Below are 18,947 nucleotides of genomic sequence, written 5' to 3' on the forward strand. Positions count from 1 at the left end.
AGGGCCAAGGGGGCAGTGGCCCCATCTGAAATCTGAATATCCGCTGTCCTGTCTGTAGTCTGAAAAGAAAAACTAGTCAATTACTAACAAAAAAGACAATTTTTAGTTTTTACACAATGTGACAAGGAACAATTTTCCAAATATATTCAATAATGTGTGACTAATATGTCCAATTTGCACACAGATACTTTTAGTCGGGAAATATGAGTGAAACACTCGCAGTCAAGCCCTGTTCAGTGACATCCAAACCAAGATGATGAACCACAGTTTGAGCCAAGACCACATGACCCTATGACCCCAGATCTGACTGATGAGATAGGTCCCTCCTTGGTAACATACGATGCAGCGTTTGCCACCATGATGGATGCAAGGATGACCTCAATCACAATCCTTTTGATCTGCTTTCAGTGGGAGCTGGATGGTTATATAGTAAAATAAGTTGATCAGATTGGCTTCTCACCAAGCAGCTCAGCTAATAACATGGCGAGCACAGAGCTTGAGGGAGAGAAGATTTGGAATGTGGGCCCCTTCACTTTCCAGCACTGCTTTAACACGGTCCTGGACTTGGCAATAAATTGCTTTGGTAATCAGCTTTTTGAAAAGCTTATTTACTGCTTGTTTTGTGTTTATTGTAGTTCTCAGAATGAAATATAAAATTGGATTTTATTACATGTGCAATTTTCTCTTCTCGTAAAGAATGGAGAGAGAGCGAGAGAGAGCGAAAGCAAAAGCGCATCACCTTGTTGAGTATGGATGATCGAGCGAGGATGTATACTGTATATTATTTTTGATGATCTCTTTGTTTTGATGCAGTCTCCTTATGCTCCTAAGTATACACACCATGGCGTTGGGTGGAAACATTTCATGTATAAAATTTAAAAAGAAGATGAGAAATCAAAAAGTCTGCCAGCTGCTCAGGCGTCTGTATGTACGAGAGCCTGAATGAGTGGGAGAGGAAATACAAGTGTGGAGTAGTTTGTATTGTTGTGTGTGTTTGCAAGTGAACAAAGTAAGTACTCTCTCACTATTCAGAAGAAATCAATTTATCTGCAGCTTTACTTCATAAATGCACAAACTACATGCTCATGTTCGGAGAATGGTAGAGACCTGTCCTCACCACTGGTTCTTTCAATGTTCTCAAACACTCAATATTTCCCTTCACATACATATTATAGATTTGTGAACATCCAACTATGTAATGATAGGAATCACAGCACTTTTAAATTCAACCATCCCTTGCATATTTTACGAGAGCTTGCAAATTTTACTAATCTTCACAGTATTGGCACAAAACTATTACAATTAAGACTTTTATTGTAAACATTGTATTATCTTGGCTGTTGTATTTTATACAGATGGCCATAATGTCAATCTATCTACTTCAATGCTACATTTTGGGCCTTTAATTGATTAGTTGATGCATTATTCTTTTATTAGCTTTAATTATTGGTCTTCACTGATGATGAACACTGGATTATCATGTCATCCAGATGACACTCAATAGTTCTATTTGATATCACACTTAAAACGTTCGTTGCCTAACCCACCAGCAAACACGGACATTTAAAAGCTAAGGAAATGTAAATAACAGAAAATTTCCCTTATTCTAAAACTTGTAAAGCACATAAAACTAATACCAAAATGTAACCTGTAGTCAAAACCTGTGTTATTGTGCAGTTACAAAAATATATGTTGCCCATTCTGCTCTTGCACCCAAAATAAATCACACTTCTAATAAACCTGCGGATTGACATCAAGTGTTTTCAGCCAATTTCAATCACAGTTGATCGGCTACAACGTATTTTCACTCTGTTTTTCTGATGTAGTGCAATCTGAAAGAATGAATGGATGAATGCATGAGAATAAACGACTGAGAGACATTTTATTCCACTCCATTCATTTGGCCTGACATTGTGTAATCATTGGGAGGCAGCTGGATTTCTTTGTGAGTGAGAATCCATCTTGCCAGGTTTTAAGTTACTTGCCTGTTGTCGAACCACAGTGGATTACACCAATGATCGCCCTATGTGGAAGGAACTACTGGCAGCAACAGGAGTGTCTTGGGTGTGACGACTGGTTAGAAGCTACTGTTCGTTAACAACTACGGCGGCTTGAGAAGGTTAGCATAGATGCTGCTATAGCATCAGTTACATCAGGACTTCAGAGTATTTTTCCCTAAAAGAAACGCGAAGAAAGGCAACAATGGAGAAGATATTTTCACTCTTCGCCTGATTGCGCAACTGTGATAGACAGTGATAGACAGATGGTTCATCCAATCATCTGCCAAGTATTTTTACAAAAGGCCAGCCCTTTTGAAACAAAGCCCTCCCAGATGGTTCTGTGTAACAAACCATCTGGCTTCATGATATCAGGTTCAGTTCATGGTCGCTGGTTTCCTGTTGGGGACTATTTTGTTGTGTTTTGTGTTTTGCTATTTCATTAATCTCTTCCAGACTTGTTTTAAATGTTTTCATAATTTTAGCAGGGTAGCTCATTAGCTATGTAGCTCTATAAATTCTGCCCACAAAGATTTGATTGGTCAACTGGTTTGGTAATTTGAAAACAACCTATATCATTTTCATTGGACAAGTGTTTTATTAATGTCAAATAAGTTAAAGCAGCATCACAGGAAACAGGACATCCGCCTAAAATCTCTGACATGAATAACTGACCTTTACCCTCCTACAAAGAAGCAATAGTGAAATATGAAAAGGGAGGACAGTCGTTATGATTCAGTACATTATGTCCAGCATTACTTCCAAAGCTAAACCTATTCATATTCAGCAATTATTCTGGTGACACATAGTTACAATGAAATCCAAATGAGATCTCTGTAGCACTGACATACTTTCTGCAGGCAGGTACAGGATGCCTCATATATGATTAATTAATTGCGGCAGCCTGCCATCTGTGTTTTAACTGATTAAATAGCTCACAAAGTGGGATGCACCTTTTGATGTGAACCTTTGGGGAACCGGCTCTGTCTTTGTATTTCTACCTTGATTAAGCACAATACCCCGGCACTTCTTCCAGCCCTCAATTTCAAAGTCTCTTTAATTTGGGAGGAAAGGACACAAAGGCATTTGAGGTGCTTTAAAATGTTGCCCATTTCCAGTAGTCAAGGGTCTCTCTCTCTCTCTCTCTGTCTTTTGTTTTTTCATAAAGTGAATGTTTCACACAGGGCAGGGCCGGTGAGCAAGCGTCGAGCTTCCAGATAAAAATTGATTCCAGTAAATTCTCACCTGAGATCCATCACGGTGAAAGGCTTTAAAAGGTCACACATGTAATAAGTTCCTATGGTCTCAGTCCCTCCAATAATAGGCCTTTAGTCTGCCATGGACGGCTGGTATATAGAAATAATTGAGTAATCTGTGGACCATTCAATTCAATCGTGGGACTCAGTGACAGTACGAGGCCTGCTGAGCTGAGAAGAGGTTGTTCTGGAGAGTCTTTCTCCTGGCAGGGAAATGGTTTGTCCCCTAAAGCCATGCACCTCCACATTTTCAACGGCACAGTGGATCACTGACATTTCAGAGGCTCTTCGAGGCCTAAATTGTATAAGATCCTGTCAGTGTTTCATCCCCGAAAGAGGAAAGAACATGACAAGACAGAAATGTATGCCTGAGAGGACAAATTAAATTAAAGGCTCTTTTGGTAGCCTAAATTTAGCATGTATCCACTACATATAGTAAAATGCATCTGACATAAAGAGCAGCATTAAAGCCCCCACAAGGAGTTTTTTAATCAGGGAAAAAACTGGCTTTTTCTATAAACTATTCTCCATGTATGTGGTTGGGGCGGATTACCCATGAGGTCAGAGCAACGATTTACAACAGTCAGGCTGGAAAAGCCGATGTTTAGGCTGAGGGACAGGAAACAGAAGCAGGGGAAGCGAGCCGTTGTACGCACTAAGGTAAAGGCTATGCTAAAGGCTAGGCTAAAGGCTAACCCTTACAGACCAGCACTTGGTGTGAACTCCCTACATGTGTCTTTTTTCACTACCTTCAAAACAAATGCACATTCTGTCCGGGCCGAGGTTTTCATGACAGGTAACAGCAGAAACATTACCGCTTTTGTCCACAGAGGCGCCAAAATCAACAAAATGAAAAGTTCCTTTTAAGAACATTAATGAATTTGTTTGTATCTGGAAATATTAATACAGTTGAACCTTGATTCCAAAGAGATGTCAACAAAAGTAGGGTCGTACATATGGTGTAGAAAAAGGCTCCCTGAATTACAATGTGAAACCAAAACCAGCCGGCTCAAATGTAAACACTGTAACAATGACCCTGGTCCAGACTGTCAGGTGTGAAAACATCACAAGAATCCACAGTATCTGCCTTACTGGAATCTACCTCTTCAACATGTCAAGCTGCATCGCTGTGATTGGCTGATCTAACAGTCAGTTGTGTGCTAGCATGTCGACAGTTGTCTAGTGAAAACCCTGAGAGGCTTATTTAAACATACAAAGCGATCCTTATGAATTGAGAAAATAAGTCATTGACTACGATGCAGATCTCTCCACTCGTTCTGACACCGCCTGGCATTTGAATAATCTTTTCATATTGCAATTCAATATGAGGCTTCTAACACGACGGCCTTTAAGTGAACCACATCAGTCAGCACCACATCTCTTTTTATCAAGCAGCAGTCTCTTTCTTTCTGTCTTTATACAGTCTGTATGCGTCTGTATCCTTCTGAATCTTACATGGGTAAATTCATTTAATGTGTTCTGTAGTCAATTCCCTTCAGAAGATTCTTATGTTGACTACACTTGGTTGTCACTACAGACATATTACAAAGCAGCTAATGTTAGCAACCTCTGTCCTGAAAAGTTTGCAAACCGTGAAAGCATTTCCATGCAAGTCACAGATGTCACAACAGGCTTTACACGTCATTTTATTTTCAGCAACAACAAAAAAATGTTCCCACCCTTCAAAGAAGCGGTCTCAACACACATATACACACACACACACAACATGACAGATTTAGAAATATGACTTAAACCAGAACAGATGGCCCTTAAAAGTAAAACACAGTAATTCAATCTGGCTAATGGGAGGAAAGCCACAAACGGCTCCATTCTCATTTCTTTGACTAAGAAACTCAGCTGAATTGCTTCTCCAGCTTTGATGCTCAACCCCTCTATCATAGTGTGTTTCTGTGTTCCCCATGCATATTATAAGACATTTAAAAGGAAAACAGTGTATATTTACTAGACATGCATCACCATGAGCGCAGACAGAAGCTATTAGTGCCTAGACAGAGATGGGAAATGTATTGTAATTGATTGTTACAAAAGATTACCCTCTCAAAAAGCATCAAGCTCTTTCAAAACCGCATTTGACGCCTTAAAGGGCCGTGCAAAGAGGGCTCCTTCAGCACCACACATTCACACTGACAGGCAGTTCACGAAACAATTACTGCGGACCGTCGTTTGATCTTTGTCCCCACTCTGCTTCTTTAGTGCAAGTGCAACTCACTTGCCAACCACATGGACATCAAGGCTTTATCTTACGACAACAAAACGTCTCAAGCTGATTTAATTTCTCTGTATGTTTATGAAAAAAAAAGCCTCCAGTTACAGGCGGCTGTATCACCTCGAATGGCAGAGTGAATCTGAATGCAGATTTTGACTTCACAAAAACAAGGGGGGGGTTGAATCTAGGTTTCTGTATAGATGCATTATAAGCTTCTAGTCAGTGTTTGGAGGAAATATATTAACCTGCTGGGTCACGTGCACAAACTTTCCAACACTATTGTTGACAGGTTTTATGAGCCTAATGCACTTTGTGATGTATAGCATAATAACCCGGACCATGTCTGTAGGGCCTTTCTCTTAATATCAGCTGCCGAGTGGATCAGGCAAAAATTATTGTAATGAGACAAAATTTCCATACAACAGCAAAATGAGTTCATTACTCTAAGTTATATTGGTGAAGTAACCAAAAGAAATTGATGGTTTTATTAAGCTGGAATTGAATTTCAGTCATAAACAGAATTAGGCAAACATGCAGACAGCGAAATGTAATAATAATTGCGTTGGTGTTATCTAAAAGGTTATCTCAGTGGCCCTTGCTGCTTCTTATTCATCGCTTTCAAACAGAGGTACTGTTCCCAGCCCTGGGATACTTCTAATGTCTTGATTGAAAAATTGTGCAGTGTCCTTTACACAACTATAAACCCAGGTGAATCTCACACTCAGAGCTGGTTGATTTCAGTCTTCTGTTTTAAGCTTTAACTAAAGAAGTGTGACCCATCAGTATAGTTGTATTCAGACATGAGCTCCACAGAATGGGGTTCGGACTTTCTCCTGATTTTGCCTTTCACACATGAGCAACACAGCAGGAGATTCTGTTCTCAGACACGTTCACAACAACACAAACATCTCTGGAGGATTCAGGCAACATAATAATTCCACTGCAGATATTCATGTTTTTTTGCTCACAGCACATCCACCCCAGTGTCGGTCTTTATCACCAAAATCCCCTTGACATCTTCTCTGGTGTCTTGTTCAGCACCAAGATATTTGTGTTCTTTTTGTTTTTTTCAGTTTTGGGTCTGTCGCGTGTCAGAAACGTCATCAACATGCACACTCATGAGTGGTGAATCCTCTGGAGAATCTCCTGCCATGTTCTCACAGGGGCTTACTCACACATTATCTATGGTTTTGGGGGGTGGCAGGAGAAATGTAGGTAAATGTCCCGAGCCTCTCACTTTGTGTTCTCACATACAGCCCTTCCACATAATGTCAGGAGATTATCTGAAGTTCAGCGCATGTCTGGAACCAGAGCACCTCACATCTATTTTCCCCCCACAGCTTGTAGAGGAACCCCTGCGCAGGGAGAGCTGGGAGGCGCAGTCCCCACAGGACATCCAGGGTCTCTCTTTCTCTGGGGACAATATCCTGACTGATCGTTTCCGGGTCACATCCACTGGGAGGATTTACAAACGGATTATTTCATATTCAAAGCTTTGATGTTAATGTTTCAGAAAATATAATAAAATTCAATATAATACATCACTTTTTAAACAAAAATCACACAATTAAGAACACAATCTACATTTAAGTGGATTCTGAAGCTGCTGATGTCCATATGTTATTTATCCATTAAACAAAGTGTAGTCATTCCTCCCAAGGTTACCATTTCAGCTGGCTGTACTCTCCAGCTGTCCACTGAGGACTGCTTCAGTGCATCCTCTAAATCAGCTGATTATGCTATCTATCAAGCCCAGCTGTCACTGCCCATTTAAACCTTTGTCAAGTCCTCCATCCCATGCAGCCTGCAGTAAACCAAGTAATTGCACTTTTGTAATCCAACACCTGAACATCACTTGCCCTGTACATTTCTGAAACAGATAACTAGGATGCTGCATTTAAAGAGTAACATTTTAGAGCTCGAGTAGCGTTGATGGAAGCACAGGGAACAGTCCTGATGACAAATACACCGGGATCGTAAAAGAAACATTGTTTTGTTGTTGTCGCAGTTACAGGAAGCTAAAAGAAGGAAAATCAGATGCCAGACGGGTTTTTTTTCTTGTTGCCAAGGCACAAACAGGATGCTGGCAGCTACAAAGATTCAATTATAAAAAGTACAGAAAATAATTAGAAAAAATAATAGCACTTGAAAAAAAATCGCCCCTCCAGAAATTGCGCATAACAATAAATCCGTTAATTAGCTCATTAATATTCAATTGGGGTCAGTGGACTTAATGGAACCTTTTTCATGGGCCAAGGAAATGTTTAACACTCAGTTTTTCCTCTGCCTGTTCTCATTATCAACTATGCACAGGCAGGCCTTATCAGCCCTCCAGATGGTGAGGAACAATGCAGCACCATTATCGTCTTACAGCAGCATGTGTGCCTTGTAACTGGTGTGTGCCTGGGACAGTGAAGTATAGATACTGAGGCATTTAGTGTAATTGATATGTGGTATATATCGTATTGTTTAGGCCTGTTTGTTTGCTCTGCTGGTATTTAAGGCGAGAGGAGAGGCGAAGATTGATTTTCACCGCAGCCATTCCCGCTCTCAACACAGGTCACAGATAACTTGTCAATGCAGGTTTTTTGGGCTGGTGTAAAAAGCATCAAGGCTAAACTCTCCCAAACACAGTGGAGAATGAGGGGGGGGGGGTTCGTCTCTGCAAACACAAGCCCTCTCGTCACCGTTACCTTGTGCACGACACATACTGTATGTTTTATTCAACAAGTACATTGGATGGAGAGATGTCCGAGCAAAGCCTCAATGCATCTCTGCTGCTGTTCCCACTGTAGGTCATGTCTCAGCATTGAACATAGAAATAAATACTAATTTACAAACTGTACAATGTTTGTCTTTATGGAACAAATTTAAGGGATGATTACTGAAAACATTTATAAGTTTAAAAAGTCAACACATTATCAGATTTTCTTTTAAATAACTAATACTGGTATCAACCACAAAAACATGATGTTCTATAAGTAAATAAATCCTAATAAATTGTCTATATGATTACTCTTATGCTTTCATCATTCAGTGTATCCGTGCATCTTAAATCCATTCAATCTGATGCTCCTTACTTCATCATCACACTATGTGCAGTGCCACAGACGATATGTAACTCGCTACGCCGCTGCTCCTGTGCGCTTCTCTCAAAACATTCAGATTACTTCAAGCTATTTTTCACCGGCGTTCCACATCAGCCTATCATCAGAAAGCAGACCCACACAAACCCACTCATGCATGCACAATTGGCTGGGAAATTACTGTGTCAAAATCTGTGTTTAAGCCAAGTTTAATTAATGCAGGTATGATTTTTAAAAAAGCTAAATTGTCAGTATGGGGGCATTTTAAACCTGTGACATTTACACTGCTTTAGTTTGGAATCTCTCCCTAAAATCAAAAAGACCGAGAAATATAAAACGCTAGCAAGGATTTTACAGTTCTGTGATTTTCTGAGCAGAGTAAATAATGTAATCTGCTCAGAAATCTTCACTCACTGACAGTCAAAGGGGAAATTGATGCCACTTGTTACAAATATTCAGCGCATTCATTTTTTTTATCAGTGTTTTCCATAACACTGTGGATTAATGCACCTCAATTCGGAAGATGAACCGTGACATCGTTGTTTTCCATTAACATGCTCCATCTCTTGTATCCATCATCACATCTACAATAGCTAAATGTCAACCTCCTGAAAGCCAACGATTTTAGTCACATCCACGTTTATCCCAGTTTAAAAAGTGAAAAACAGAGTTTGTTTTTGTCTCCATCTTAAGCAGAAGCGGTGGATTTTTCACAGAGATAAAGGCTGTTCCATTTGTTCTTAACATGTCAGTGTATTGACACTGTTCTTCAAGCAAAGGGAGATTTTTAGAAATGATATATTATCACTTGAAAGAAGAACATTTTTGTATCAATTCAGTGGTGCAGAAAAATACAGGAATGGACTGAATGACTTAGAGATGATTTTCCCACATCTTCTTGACAACTAAGTGAGACTAAAGAAGGTGCAGAATAAAGATTGAATTTGCCTGGCTGAATCGGTGTGGGTAGAAGGACTCAACAATGAAAGCATTTCTAAACAAATAACTGACAATGATTTGGAGCTGTGACAGCAAACAGAGCACAATGGCTGCGGCTGAATGTGCTGAATGTGCTCAGGCTATCCCACAAATAGAGGTGATCCTAAATCATGTGCTTAAAGGTTGCAGCTTGAGAGCCCAGGTGTCATGGATAATTCCTACTCAGATATCTATAGCCCTCACTATCTCACCCCATTCTCTCTCTCCTAGCTTAACTTCACCTCTGTCATACAGGCGAGCTGCCATCCTATTGATCCCACCCCCGCTCCCCAGGCCCAGGCGTTAAGGGGGCCGTCACTAAACCTGTGGGCAAAGAGGGAGAGAGAGGACACTCCCCACTGAGTGCAATCGGGATTTGAGAAAGTTAAACACTTCTCAAGCACAAAATTCCAGCCTGGGCAGCAGAGAGGGGATTCTGTCCTCAGGCCTCCTTGCGCTCCCCTGATCAGAAGGTCAGTCCCATCATCATCATCGTCCTTCTTGCCCGTCTTGCACTCTCACCGCTTTTTCAGAAGATCTGGAAGAGCTCAGCTTTCTCATATTCTTCAAACACTGCTGTCGACAGTTTTTGTTGCTGTCCTTTGCTCTAAAACCACACAGGGTTCATATTTTTGAGAAGCGCACACTGCAGGGGGTGAAGGGCAAAAGTGCAAACTGGAGGAAGGAGAGCAGCAGATGAGGTCGTACAGTTAAACAAGGAATATAGTTTGATGGGGACGACACAAAACCATATATACAAAGAATAAAACAATTCAAAATGCATAAAGCACTGAAATGACAGAAAAGCACAACACTACCATAAACCATCCCTCTCTGACTGTCTGGCTTCACAAGAGTAATATGCTTGCACTCAAATATATGCTCAACAATATCACAGATTTGAACAAGGAAATTACTTCTATTATTTCCAAATGAAAAAAAAGTTGATTGTAATCTCGTAATCTCACAGCAATTGTTGTTGTCATTGGTCAGGATCAGTTTAAACTCATGTTATTCTATATTTTGCTCTGTTATGCTATGCTATATTATGTATATGTTATATTATGCTATGCTATGCTATATTATGTATATGTTATATTATGCTATGTTATGGTATCTTATGTTATGCTTAAGGGAATTAGGCTACCTTTGTTTTGAAATTCATGATGCTAGCATAGACTGTATATAAAGGATGCCAAAAATTATCTTTTACCATAAAGCATTAATTGAGAGAGGCTACAGTAAGATATCCCCATTAAAATATCTCAGATATGTAAAAAAAAGAAGTACTACTATAAATTCTGCATGTATGTTCTAGTAAGAGCATACATGTAACACTGAGTAACCCCTTATAAGGATGATCTTGTTTGTTTTTGTGTTTTTCATTATCAGATACAAGCCCTCCTCACTGTGTGATGTGTGCCATTCTGTGGCTATTCTCATGCAAAACCTTTGTCTACATTAACACACTACACAAAAAACCATTTCACTGACACAATAATGTACATGTTTACGTTTGCATGGTATTTTGCAGCCTGGAAATGTTGCTTCTAAACAAAGATGACAGCAAACACAACAGAGGCAGCACAGGAAAAAAAACAAGAAGAGCGGATACCTTCGCTGTGGCCCAACAGTCCCCCTAATTTAATCAAGCTGCACCAAAGTGTACACAGTCATAAGTATCAGTTCTCTAAATATGTCTCACATCCTTTTATCAAGATCCATGAGTTCTTCCCTGGGAAAATGGTGAAAATTATGAAAATCATCCCATCTCATAATGTTTTATGGTTTAATAATTTAATATAATCAAAAATGTAATGAGTTTTTCTCTGACCATCACATCCGTCCGTCCGGTAGTTTTTGTGTAATGCTGCTAACTAACAGACAAACAAACAAACCAACGCTAATGAAAACAAAACCTCCTCAGCAGAAATAATCATGAGATTCAAATTAACTCCATTTAATGTATAATCCTAAATCAATATTAAACTAAGACTGACCAGATGCTCCGTCCTCTCACATCAATGTACCAATACAGCATCAATGTATTAAAATAAAGTTCAGAGCTTTGTCAGTTGCTAAAAATCTGAGCTATTTATTCAGTTTTCTCAAAGTGTAAATAATATCAGCTTAAAAGAATGGATGAATTTTAAGACTCTAAAGAATAATAAATAACAGATGGGGCCTCTCACGGAACATGGTATTGAACAGGACAAGACACAAAGAACAGAGGGCAGGAAAGGACACAGCAGGCATTCAATACTAAACCTCCTTTATACGGGATAAGACACTGAAATACCCAGGACAAAGAACAGGACAGGACACAAATTGGTCTAAAAACCTCCTGGCTGAGCTGCGGTGTGAGTCTATCCACGTGTACACATGTTTGTAACAAACCTGTTAAAAAGATGAGACCAGACAGGTCAACAGCAGGCTCTGTGGATGTAAACACTAAGTGACGACAAGTGATTTCAATCTACAGTTTAAAGGTTCCCATTGGACTTGATTTTTCTTTTTTTTTTAAACTGGCACCCATGTTTCCCCTTTTTATCTATGCAGACCTGTGGGTCTCCTGTAACACAACCTGCAGAGAGTGACGGAGGGGTATTTAAGGCCATATCAACACTACAAAAAGAGCTGCGGGTTTACAAGAACAGGACAAGCACATTACCTTCAGACAATGCAGCACTGCCTCCAATCCCGTGCTCCCTTTCACTCACTACATCCCACCCCCTTGGGGTTAGCAGACCTTCCTTCATGTTCAAAGATTATCTGTTAATCCAAAATGTGCAGGAGCATGAGATGACAGGAAAGGGACCAATACTCTGGGGGGAGGGAGGGATGCATTGCTTTATTTGTTTGTTGGCTTTCATATTAATCCATTGGAACACAGTGCCCCCCCCCCCCCCCTCTCTTTTTCGGGCATGTGTAAATGTTTTAGAGCCATTAAATGGAAGATGAAATTTTCAATGGATAGCATGTAAAAGTATTAATTGTAAAGACCATTATTTGGTGTCCATGAGGCTGAATCAGCTTAGCCACTCCATTCCCACATTTGCATACAAAATGCTTTATTTTGGCAATCAATGAAAGTGCTCCACTGTATGTGTGGCTTATCACATGCTTGCAGGAAATGGATTCCTTAGCCATCTCGTTAAATTCTGTTGATGCAGAACAATTTGAAACATGGCACAGGCAGCAATGACATTTAAAGATGCCTCGGCTTAATTATATTTTGCAAACATTTGGGCTGTTTGTCGTCGGGGATAAAGTGCCTCCACTACAAAGTTAACTTGTTAATAATTCAAAACGAATCTCTCTTTTTGTTGAGCACCAATCATTATCTCCTATTAGTGCTGGTTAAGGGCATTCAAGGTGCCTCAGACACACAGGGGACACATGCCTCTGTTTAATACTTAAAATGAAGCATACACATCATGCAGCACACTGAACTTTGTTTGCTTCAGCAGAAAAATCCAAACACTAAACTTCCTGCAACCTACCAACAGAGCAGAGATGCTGATGTGCAAAAAATGCTAAATTGCAAAAACATTAATGTAAATAAATACACACACACACACACACACACACACACAGACACACACAGACACACACACACACACACACACACACACACACACACACACACACACACACACACACACTGGAAAAGGAGGTTTTAATACAGCTTATGTGACATTCATGCTTGGAACGAGCTAATTTGTATAATATGTCGTCCAAATGACCACAACAGAAACTAGCCTTTATTATAAATTATTCAAATAGGGATAACAAATAATTTGGCCAAATAATTAGTCAATTGAGAGAGATTTGAAAAGAGAAAATAAAACATTAGCTTTTATGCATTTGCTGCATTAAAGTTAAGTTAAAGGACCAGTGTGTAGGATATAGTGCCATCTACTGGTGAAGTTTGCCACAGCAGAAATCTGAATATGTGCCCCTGTCAGTATATAGGCTCTAGAGTGGCCTTCAGCACACTGTGCATGCTTCAACACAGAAACTGAGATACATAACAGAGAAAAGTATTACAGTACATCTATAGAGCAGTAATGTACTCATGAAAATAATATCTTAGCTCCATCTGTACACACACAAAAAACTGTTCATTCGTGAGGAAGAGATCATATTCAAGCTCTCTACAGCATAGAGTGTGGGCTTTTTTGTTTGTGATAGGGAACACTAATTTAAATAGTGTCCGTGGTGATAGTGTCTGTCCTTCTGACACTAATAAACTAAAGTGTGCAGACTGGCAGCCATACAACTAAAACACTGTCAAGGCCTAGCCTATATTATAAAGCCTGTTTCAACTCCATTAATCCACCTCATTCACTTTTCACAACTGTCTGTCTTCCATGAATATAGGATTGCAATTTGTGACAGTGTGTCCTTCGTGACACTCAAAGCCAGCTGCCTCCCCCATCAATATCAGCAAAAAGAGGGAAAAAATTAAACCTTCTCAAAACATATACTGTAGCGGTGCATTGATTTAATATACTGCCATAAGCCCTTGCTCCTACACTCGACATGCAATTTGGAAATAAATTGACTGATTTAGAGGCATAGGGAGAAGTGGAGAAAAAAAAAAGAAACCTGACGTAAACCTGGTCCGCTACTATTGAGTAAGGTGACATTGCGCAACAAATCACTTGCATGAATAGAGAAAGAAAACGATTTCTATTTCTAAAAAGTAATTTTGTTTGGGGAAGGTGCTTTGATTGCCATGTATGTGAATCTATTCCTCACTCGACTCGAGGAGCATGAACATTTTTATGAAAGTCAATGTTATATTTTGCTGTTAGCATAATAATCAGAGAGGCCAGACTTTCATCCAAAGAATAACAGAATCTCATTTATTCCAAGTACATAATAGAAGGCCAACTGCAACAGCCTATCTCTCCCGTGCCTTGTATACAGCTGTGGAGGAGCAGAAAGAGTTGACTTTTCCAGCAGTCCATTGTGTTTTAATTGAAGAATAATTAAGTAATTAAAGGCTTGATAAGAGAGAGGCACAGTAAACAGATAAAAGACAAGTGCTGGTATTAACAGTATGGTGCAGAGAGAACGGGACAGTGAAGCCATACCTCCGATATGGCTTCACTAAAAACCAGACAAAGCATCAAAAGCACTAGTGAAAATGGGCCACCAGTCTGAATGTCATTTCTTAAAAGAGCTTGTGGCTGTGAATATGCACATGGTCAGATTTAAAATGTAATACTTCCCAGCTGGATTTTGGGAATGGGGAGCGCACTCTGATATTTTCACCACTCTGACATTAGCGGGTTTTATTTTTTGAGTAATTGCACAGCTTGATGTGTACTCAGGGGTTTCCATGAGAACGATGAAAGTCTTATTTCAACAATGCTGCAATTATGGGGGAATATGGAAATACATTTTGAGCCAGTTCACAGTTGAGTTGACTGGAATAATAGGAATAGAAAACAGAAACAGGGAGAAAACGGCGGAAAATGGCCGTTTCAAAACTCAACTGTCTTTAAAATATCAGCCCATTGTTAAAAGAATCCTTACAACTAAATGTTTAATACCGTCTATGTGTCAAACACTGCAGCATATCCATATTACTTTGAAACAGTTCATGGTGCCAGAATTTCCGAAATAGTGGTATCAGCTTTATGCGACATACAGCAGCCATAATCTGTGTTGGCATCATATGCTGGTTGGCAGTGATAATCTATAATCCATTCATCCAGAGAAGGTACACAAATGCATATTTGTTTCCCAGGATTAAAAGCTTATAGCGGGAGTATGGCATGGCCAATAATGTTCATCCATGCCAGCTATGACAGAATATTCAGCTGCATTGTGGATGCAGGTTTTCTTCATTTATGTCACGAGGCAGTGTCCCAAGCAATATTCAGTTTTTGATTGAAAAATCTAAATGAAATATTTTCCATGATGAAAATCTGTCTGTCAGATCTGTCCCCTGATCCAGATCTGCACAAAAATGATTCACAGAAATCTGGTGAAAACAGGTAAAAAAGTATTTCATTCAAAATATCTACACAGTAATGATGACTCGATTGCTTTAAGAGTCTTCACTTAGCTTCTATCTCCATGGTGTCCACAAGAATGAGATTGGGATGGGACTTTGTCCATGTGCTGGTTGTCCTACAGGTTGTAAATCATAAATTATTGTCTTGTTTTATTTTTTATTGACTGATTTTATTTGCCTGTGTCCTGTCATATTTTATGTTGTTTTAACTTTGTAAAGCACTTTGTAAATTTGTTCTGAAAAGTGCTGAATAAATAAAGTTTATTAATAGAAGTAGTAGTAGTATTGTGTACTAAGTGGGCTTTACATATTGTAAGAAACCCATATTTTTCTGTGGTACATTAGTTTCCTTACATTGAAGAAACCCAGTAATCCTGAAGTGACCAACTCATCACACATTAAACAGCCCAGTGTTTTATGAGCACTTTGTTATCCTCTATGAGAAAAACAATATTCTTTATAGATGATTAGACCTTGTTGCTTTGTACAGTCAATCACAGCGAGTGTGTGAAGTGTTGTTATGTGAGCTAAGGACTAGAAATGTACAAATACTGGAATAGTAGTAATCACACTGGTGGATTTGTTCTGTAATGAATTAACTTGTTTTGCCCACCACCCACTCAGTTATAGTGGATTGACCCACACAAGAGCTGCACTTGACTCGTAGAGTTGAAGAGAACAGAGCAGTTTGAAACATTAGAGGACTAGATTTCAGAGTAATACTGTTTTATATGGGTACAGACCAAAGGCTGTTAGGAAAGAATACTGTAAAACTGAGCCTCACAATGCAACCACAAATCCCAACCCAAGTTCATGAGTGAAAATTATATTTAGTAGTAGAGGACCAGCCAAAAGGATTTTACAACCCACAGCATCTTAAAATAAAAATCGTCAGAGGTGGCCCAGTTAGCCCTTCTCTGACCTCGCAGCACAAACTGTAGCAGCAGGCCACAGAGCGCTCAACTCTCTTCAGCGCCAACTACTGGAAAAACAAAAGACCTCGAGGTCAGAGTCGTTGGATATGACTTTACAAAAGTCCTATTCACACAGGTTATCCAGGGCAGCTCTCACTAGAGGTTCAGAGGTACCAATTCCACAGGGATACCAAGCACTAGACAGCAGGCCTCAGCCTCCGAAGCAGCACTTAATAACCATTTAATTAGCACATGGCTCCTCACTGTGTGTTCATGGGCTTTGTGGCCGGCTTCAAATGCTGCCACAAATACATCTAACATAGGGCAACTCACCCTTTCTAAAGCACTTCCAAGAGAGGTGTGCTGGCTATATGGACTCTCTAATGCACTAAGAGCTTAAAATCAATTCCAAAGGTAGCTCGTGAAGGGACGTGAGAATATGAGTGTTCCCTTCGTACCGAATAAATGTTAAGCTGATGCATCTGAACACGCAAGTGGCAATAATGGATTTTTTTTTTTTTTTTTCCAATTTAAGAGTGCAAAGCTTTATGGTACGAAATATGATAAAAGGTTCTGTGTTCAAGCAAAGGTGTAAACTGACTACCATGATTTCAAATGTGAAATGCAGAAAAGGAATATATGTAGACTTTCAGAAAACACATTCGTTGCAACAAATTAATTGTGAAATGTGTACATCTATATGTGGGCTACTGTAAAAAATAAATAAAATAAGGTTTGTGCAGGACTTGATTATATAAGTTAGTCCAAAAGGATGTGTAAGGATGTGAGGAATTTGCAAACATGTTTCATTTGCATCTAGCTGCAGAAATGATTTAATCACCCACTTCTGGATGTTTAAGAGATGGTTATGATGACAAAAAAATCCCTGTGGGTTTTGAGAACTGCATAATGGGTGAGGCAACATATTATATCTAGGCAATAAAGGGTCGGCCAAAGGATTAAATACACAGAAAGAATAGAAGTTGATGTAGATATGGGAAACTCTACAGACCTCTTCACAACATTTACATGCCTTTCCTAACTGTAAACTTTTTTTAAAGTTTAAAACCATGGAAGAAATCTGCAATATACATTCTACAGAAATGTGACAGTCAGTGTTTGCATTGTGAACGCACGATGGCAGTGACTATCTATGCAAATGAACACAGATGGACATTGGAGTTGAATCATATTCTCTTTTAAAGACAACAGCCATGACACCTAAATAACCTTTGATCACATGTGTGGCATCAATTACTTATCTGACCCCTGTAGGCTTAAACACATTGATCCCGTTTGAAAAAAAAACAACTCAAGTCTCCTGACAATTCTGTGAAAGATACATCTGCTACTTCCCGTCCCCAGTATGGTCTTTGCTAATAAGTCCCCAATGTCCCACCTGCATGACCTTTGTGCGTGTTGGTGTGAGCTAATGAGCTAAACTGGGGAGTACCTTAAAATGTATGCGACAAACGGTTGGAAGTAAACATCTTATAACTCATTGCAGCTCAGTGAGTTAGCCTTTGCGATTTCCACCCCATTTCATGAAAGACTGATTCACACACAACTATCAACGTAAAAAATATTGGACAGTAATATCACAAGATGAAGTAAGAGATGTATCCCAATGTATAATTCTTAAATAACAACCTCTCCATTATAAAAACGTCCTTTTCTGCATGTGTGTCACGTGTTTCATTAACGTTCTGATTTAATGTTTGTGCTCAGTGATTTGTTTTTAATTTGATTTAATCATTTACACTTTTCTATATTTTGTCCCATCCCATATTCCTCAATCGGGACAATAACATTCAAAACTAATTTATTCATAATGTGACCAACTTACTCATGATAAAAATGATTATGTGCCTAACATCAAAGCCCACACAGGCAGCTCGGAGTGAACATCTCTCTCTAGTGAGCAAACAATGAAGAAAACTAAACAAACGACAAACTATCCTTCATCACTAGATTCTGAAATCTATTTAACACCATGTTACTTGAACATTGGACTGAAAAGTTCATTCCCTGTCTTTCAAGTGCCACTCCTCTGTGTGTGAACCTGTACTGCCCCCTGCTGCTGGTTGGTATGAAACACACAGCAGAGATCCCACAGAATTTGGGAGTCGATAGGTCGTGTGTTGTATTCAAGTGTTCATCGTAAATACTAAACTTATACATGCAGGTTGTGTATTTAGAGGCTTTGATCTGGAAAATTTTATGGATCCTGAGTTTACTCTGTTGAAGAAATCATTCCTCTGTCGTAGGACACATGGAAAATGAAAAATATAGTTTGACAGGTTCACATCACATTAGTTTAGCAGGTGCATCTGAGAAACACTTCCCCATTTACTGCTTTTGTCATTTTTTTCCTCCTTGAACCAATCATAACGTGAAGTGCTCAAGCCATCTGTCTGCCATTTCTATTAATCCCATTATAAAAACTGACTGGGAGCTG

Source organism: Paralichthys olivaceus, chromosome 1 (assembly GCF_024713975.1).
Source record: "Paralichthys olivaceus isolate ysfri-2021 chromosome 1, ASM2471397v2, whole genome shotgun sequence".
NCBI lineage: Eukaryota > Metazoa > Chordata > Actinopteri > Pleuronectiformes > Paralichthyidae > Paralichthys > Paralichthys olivaceus.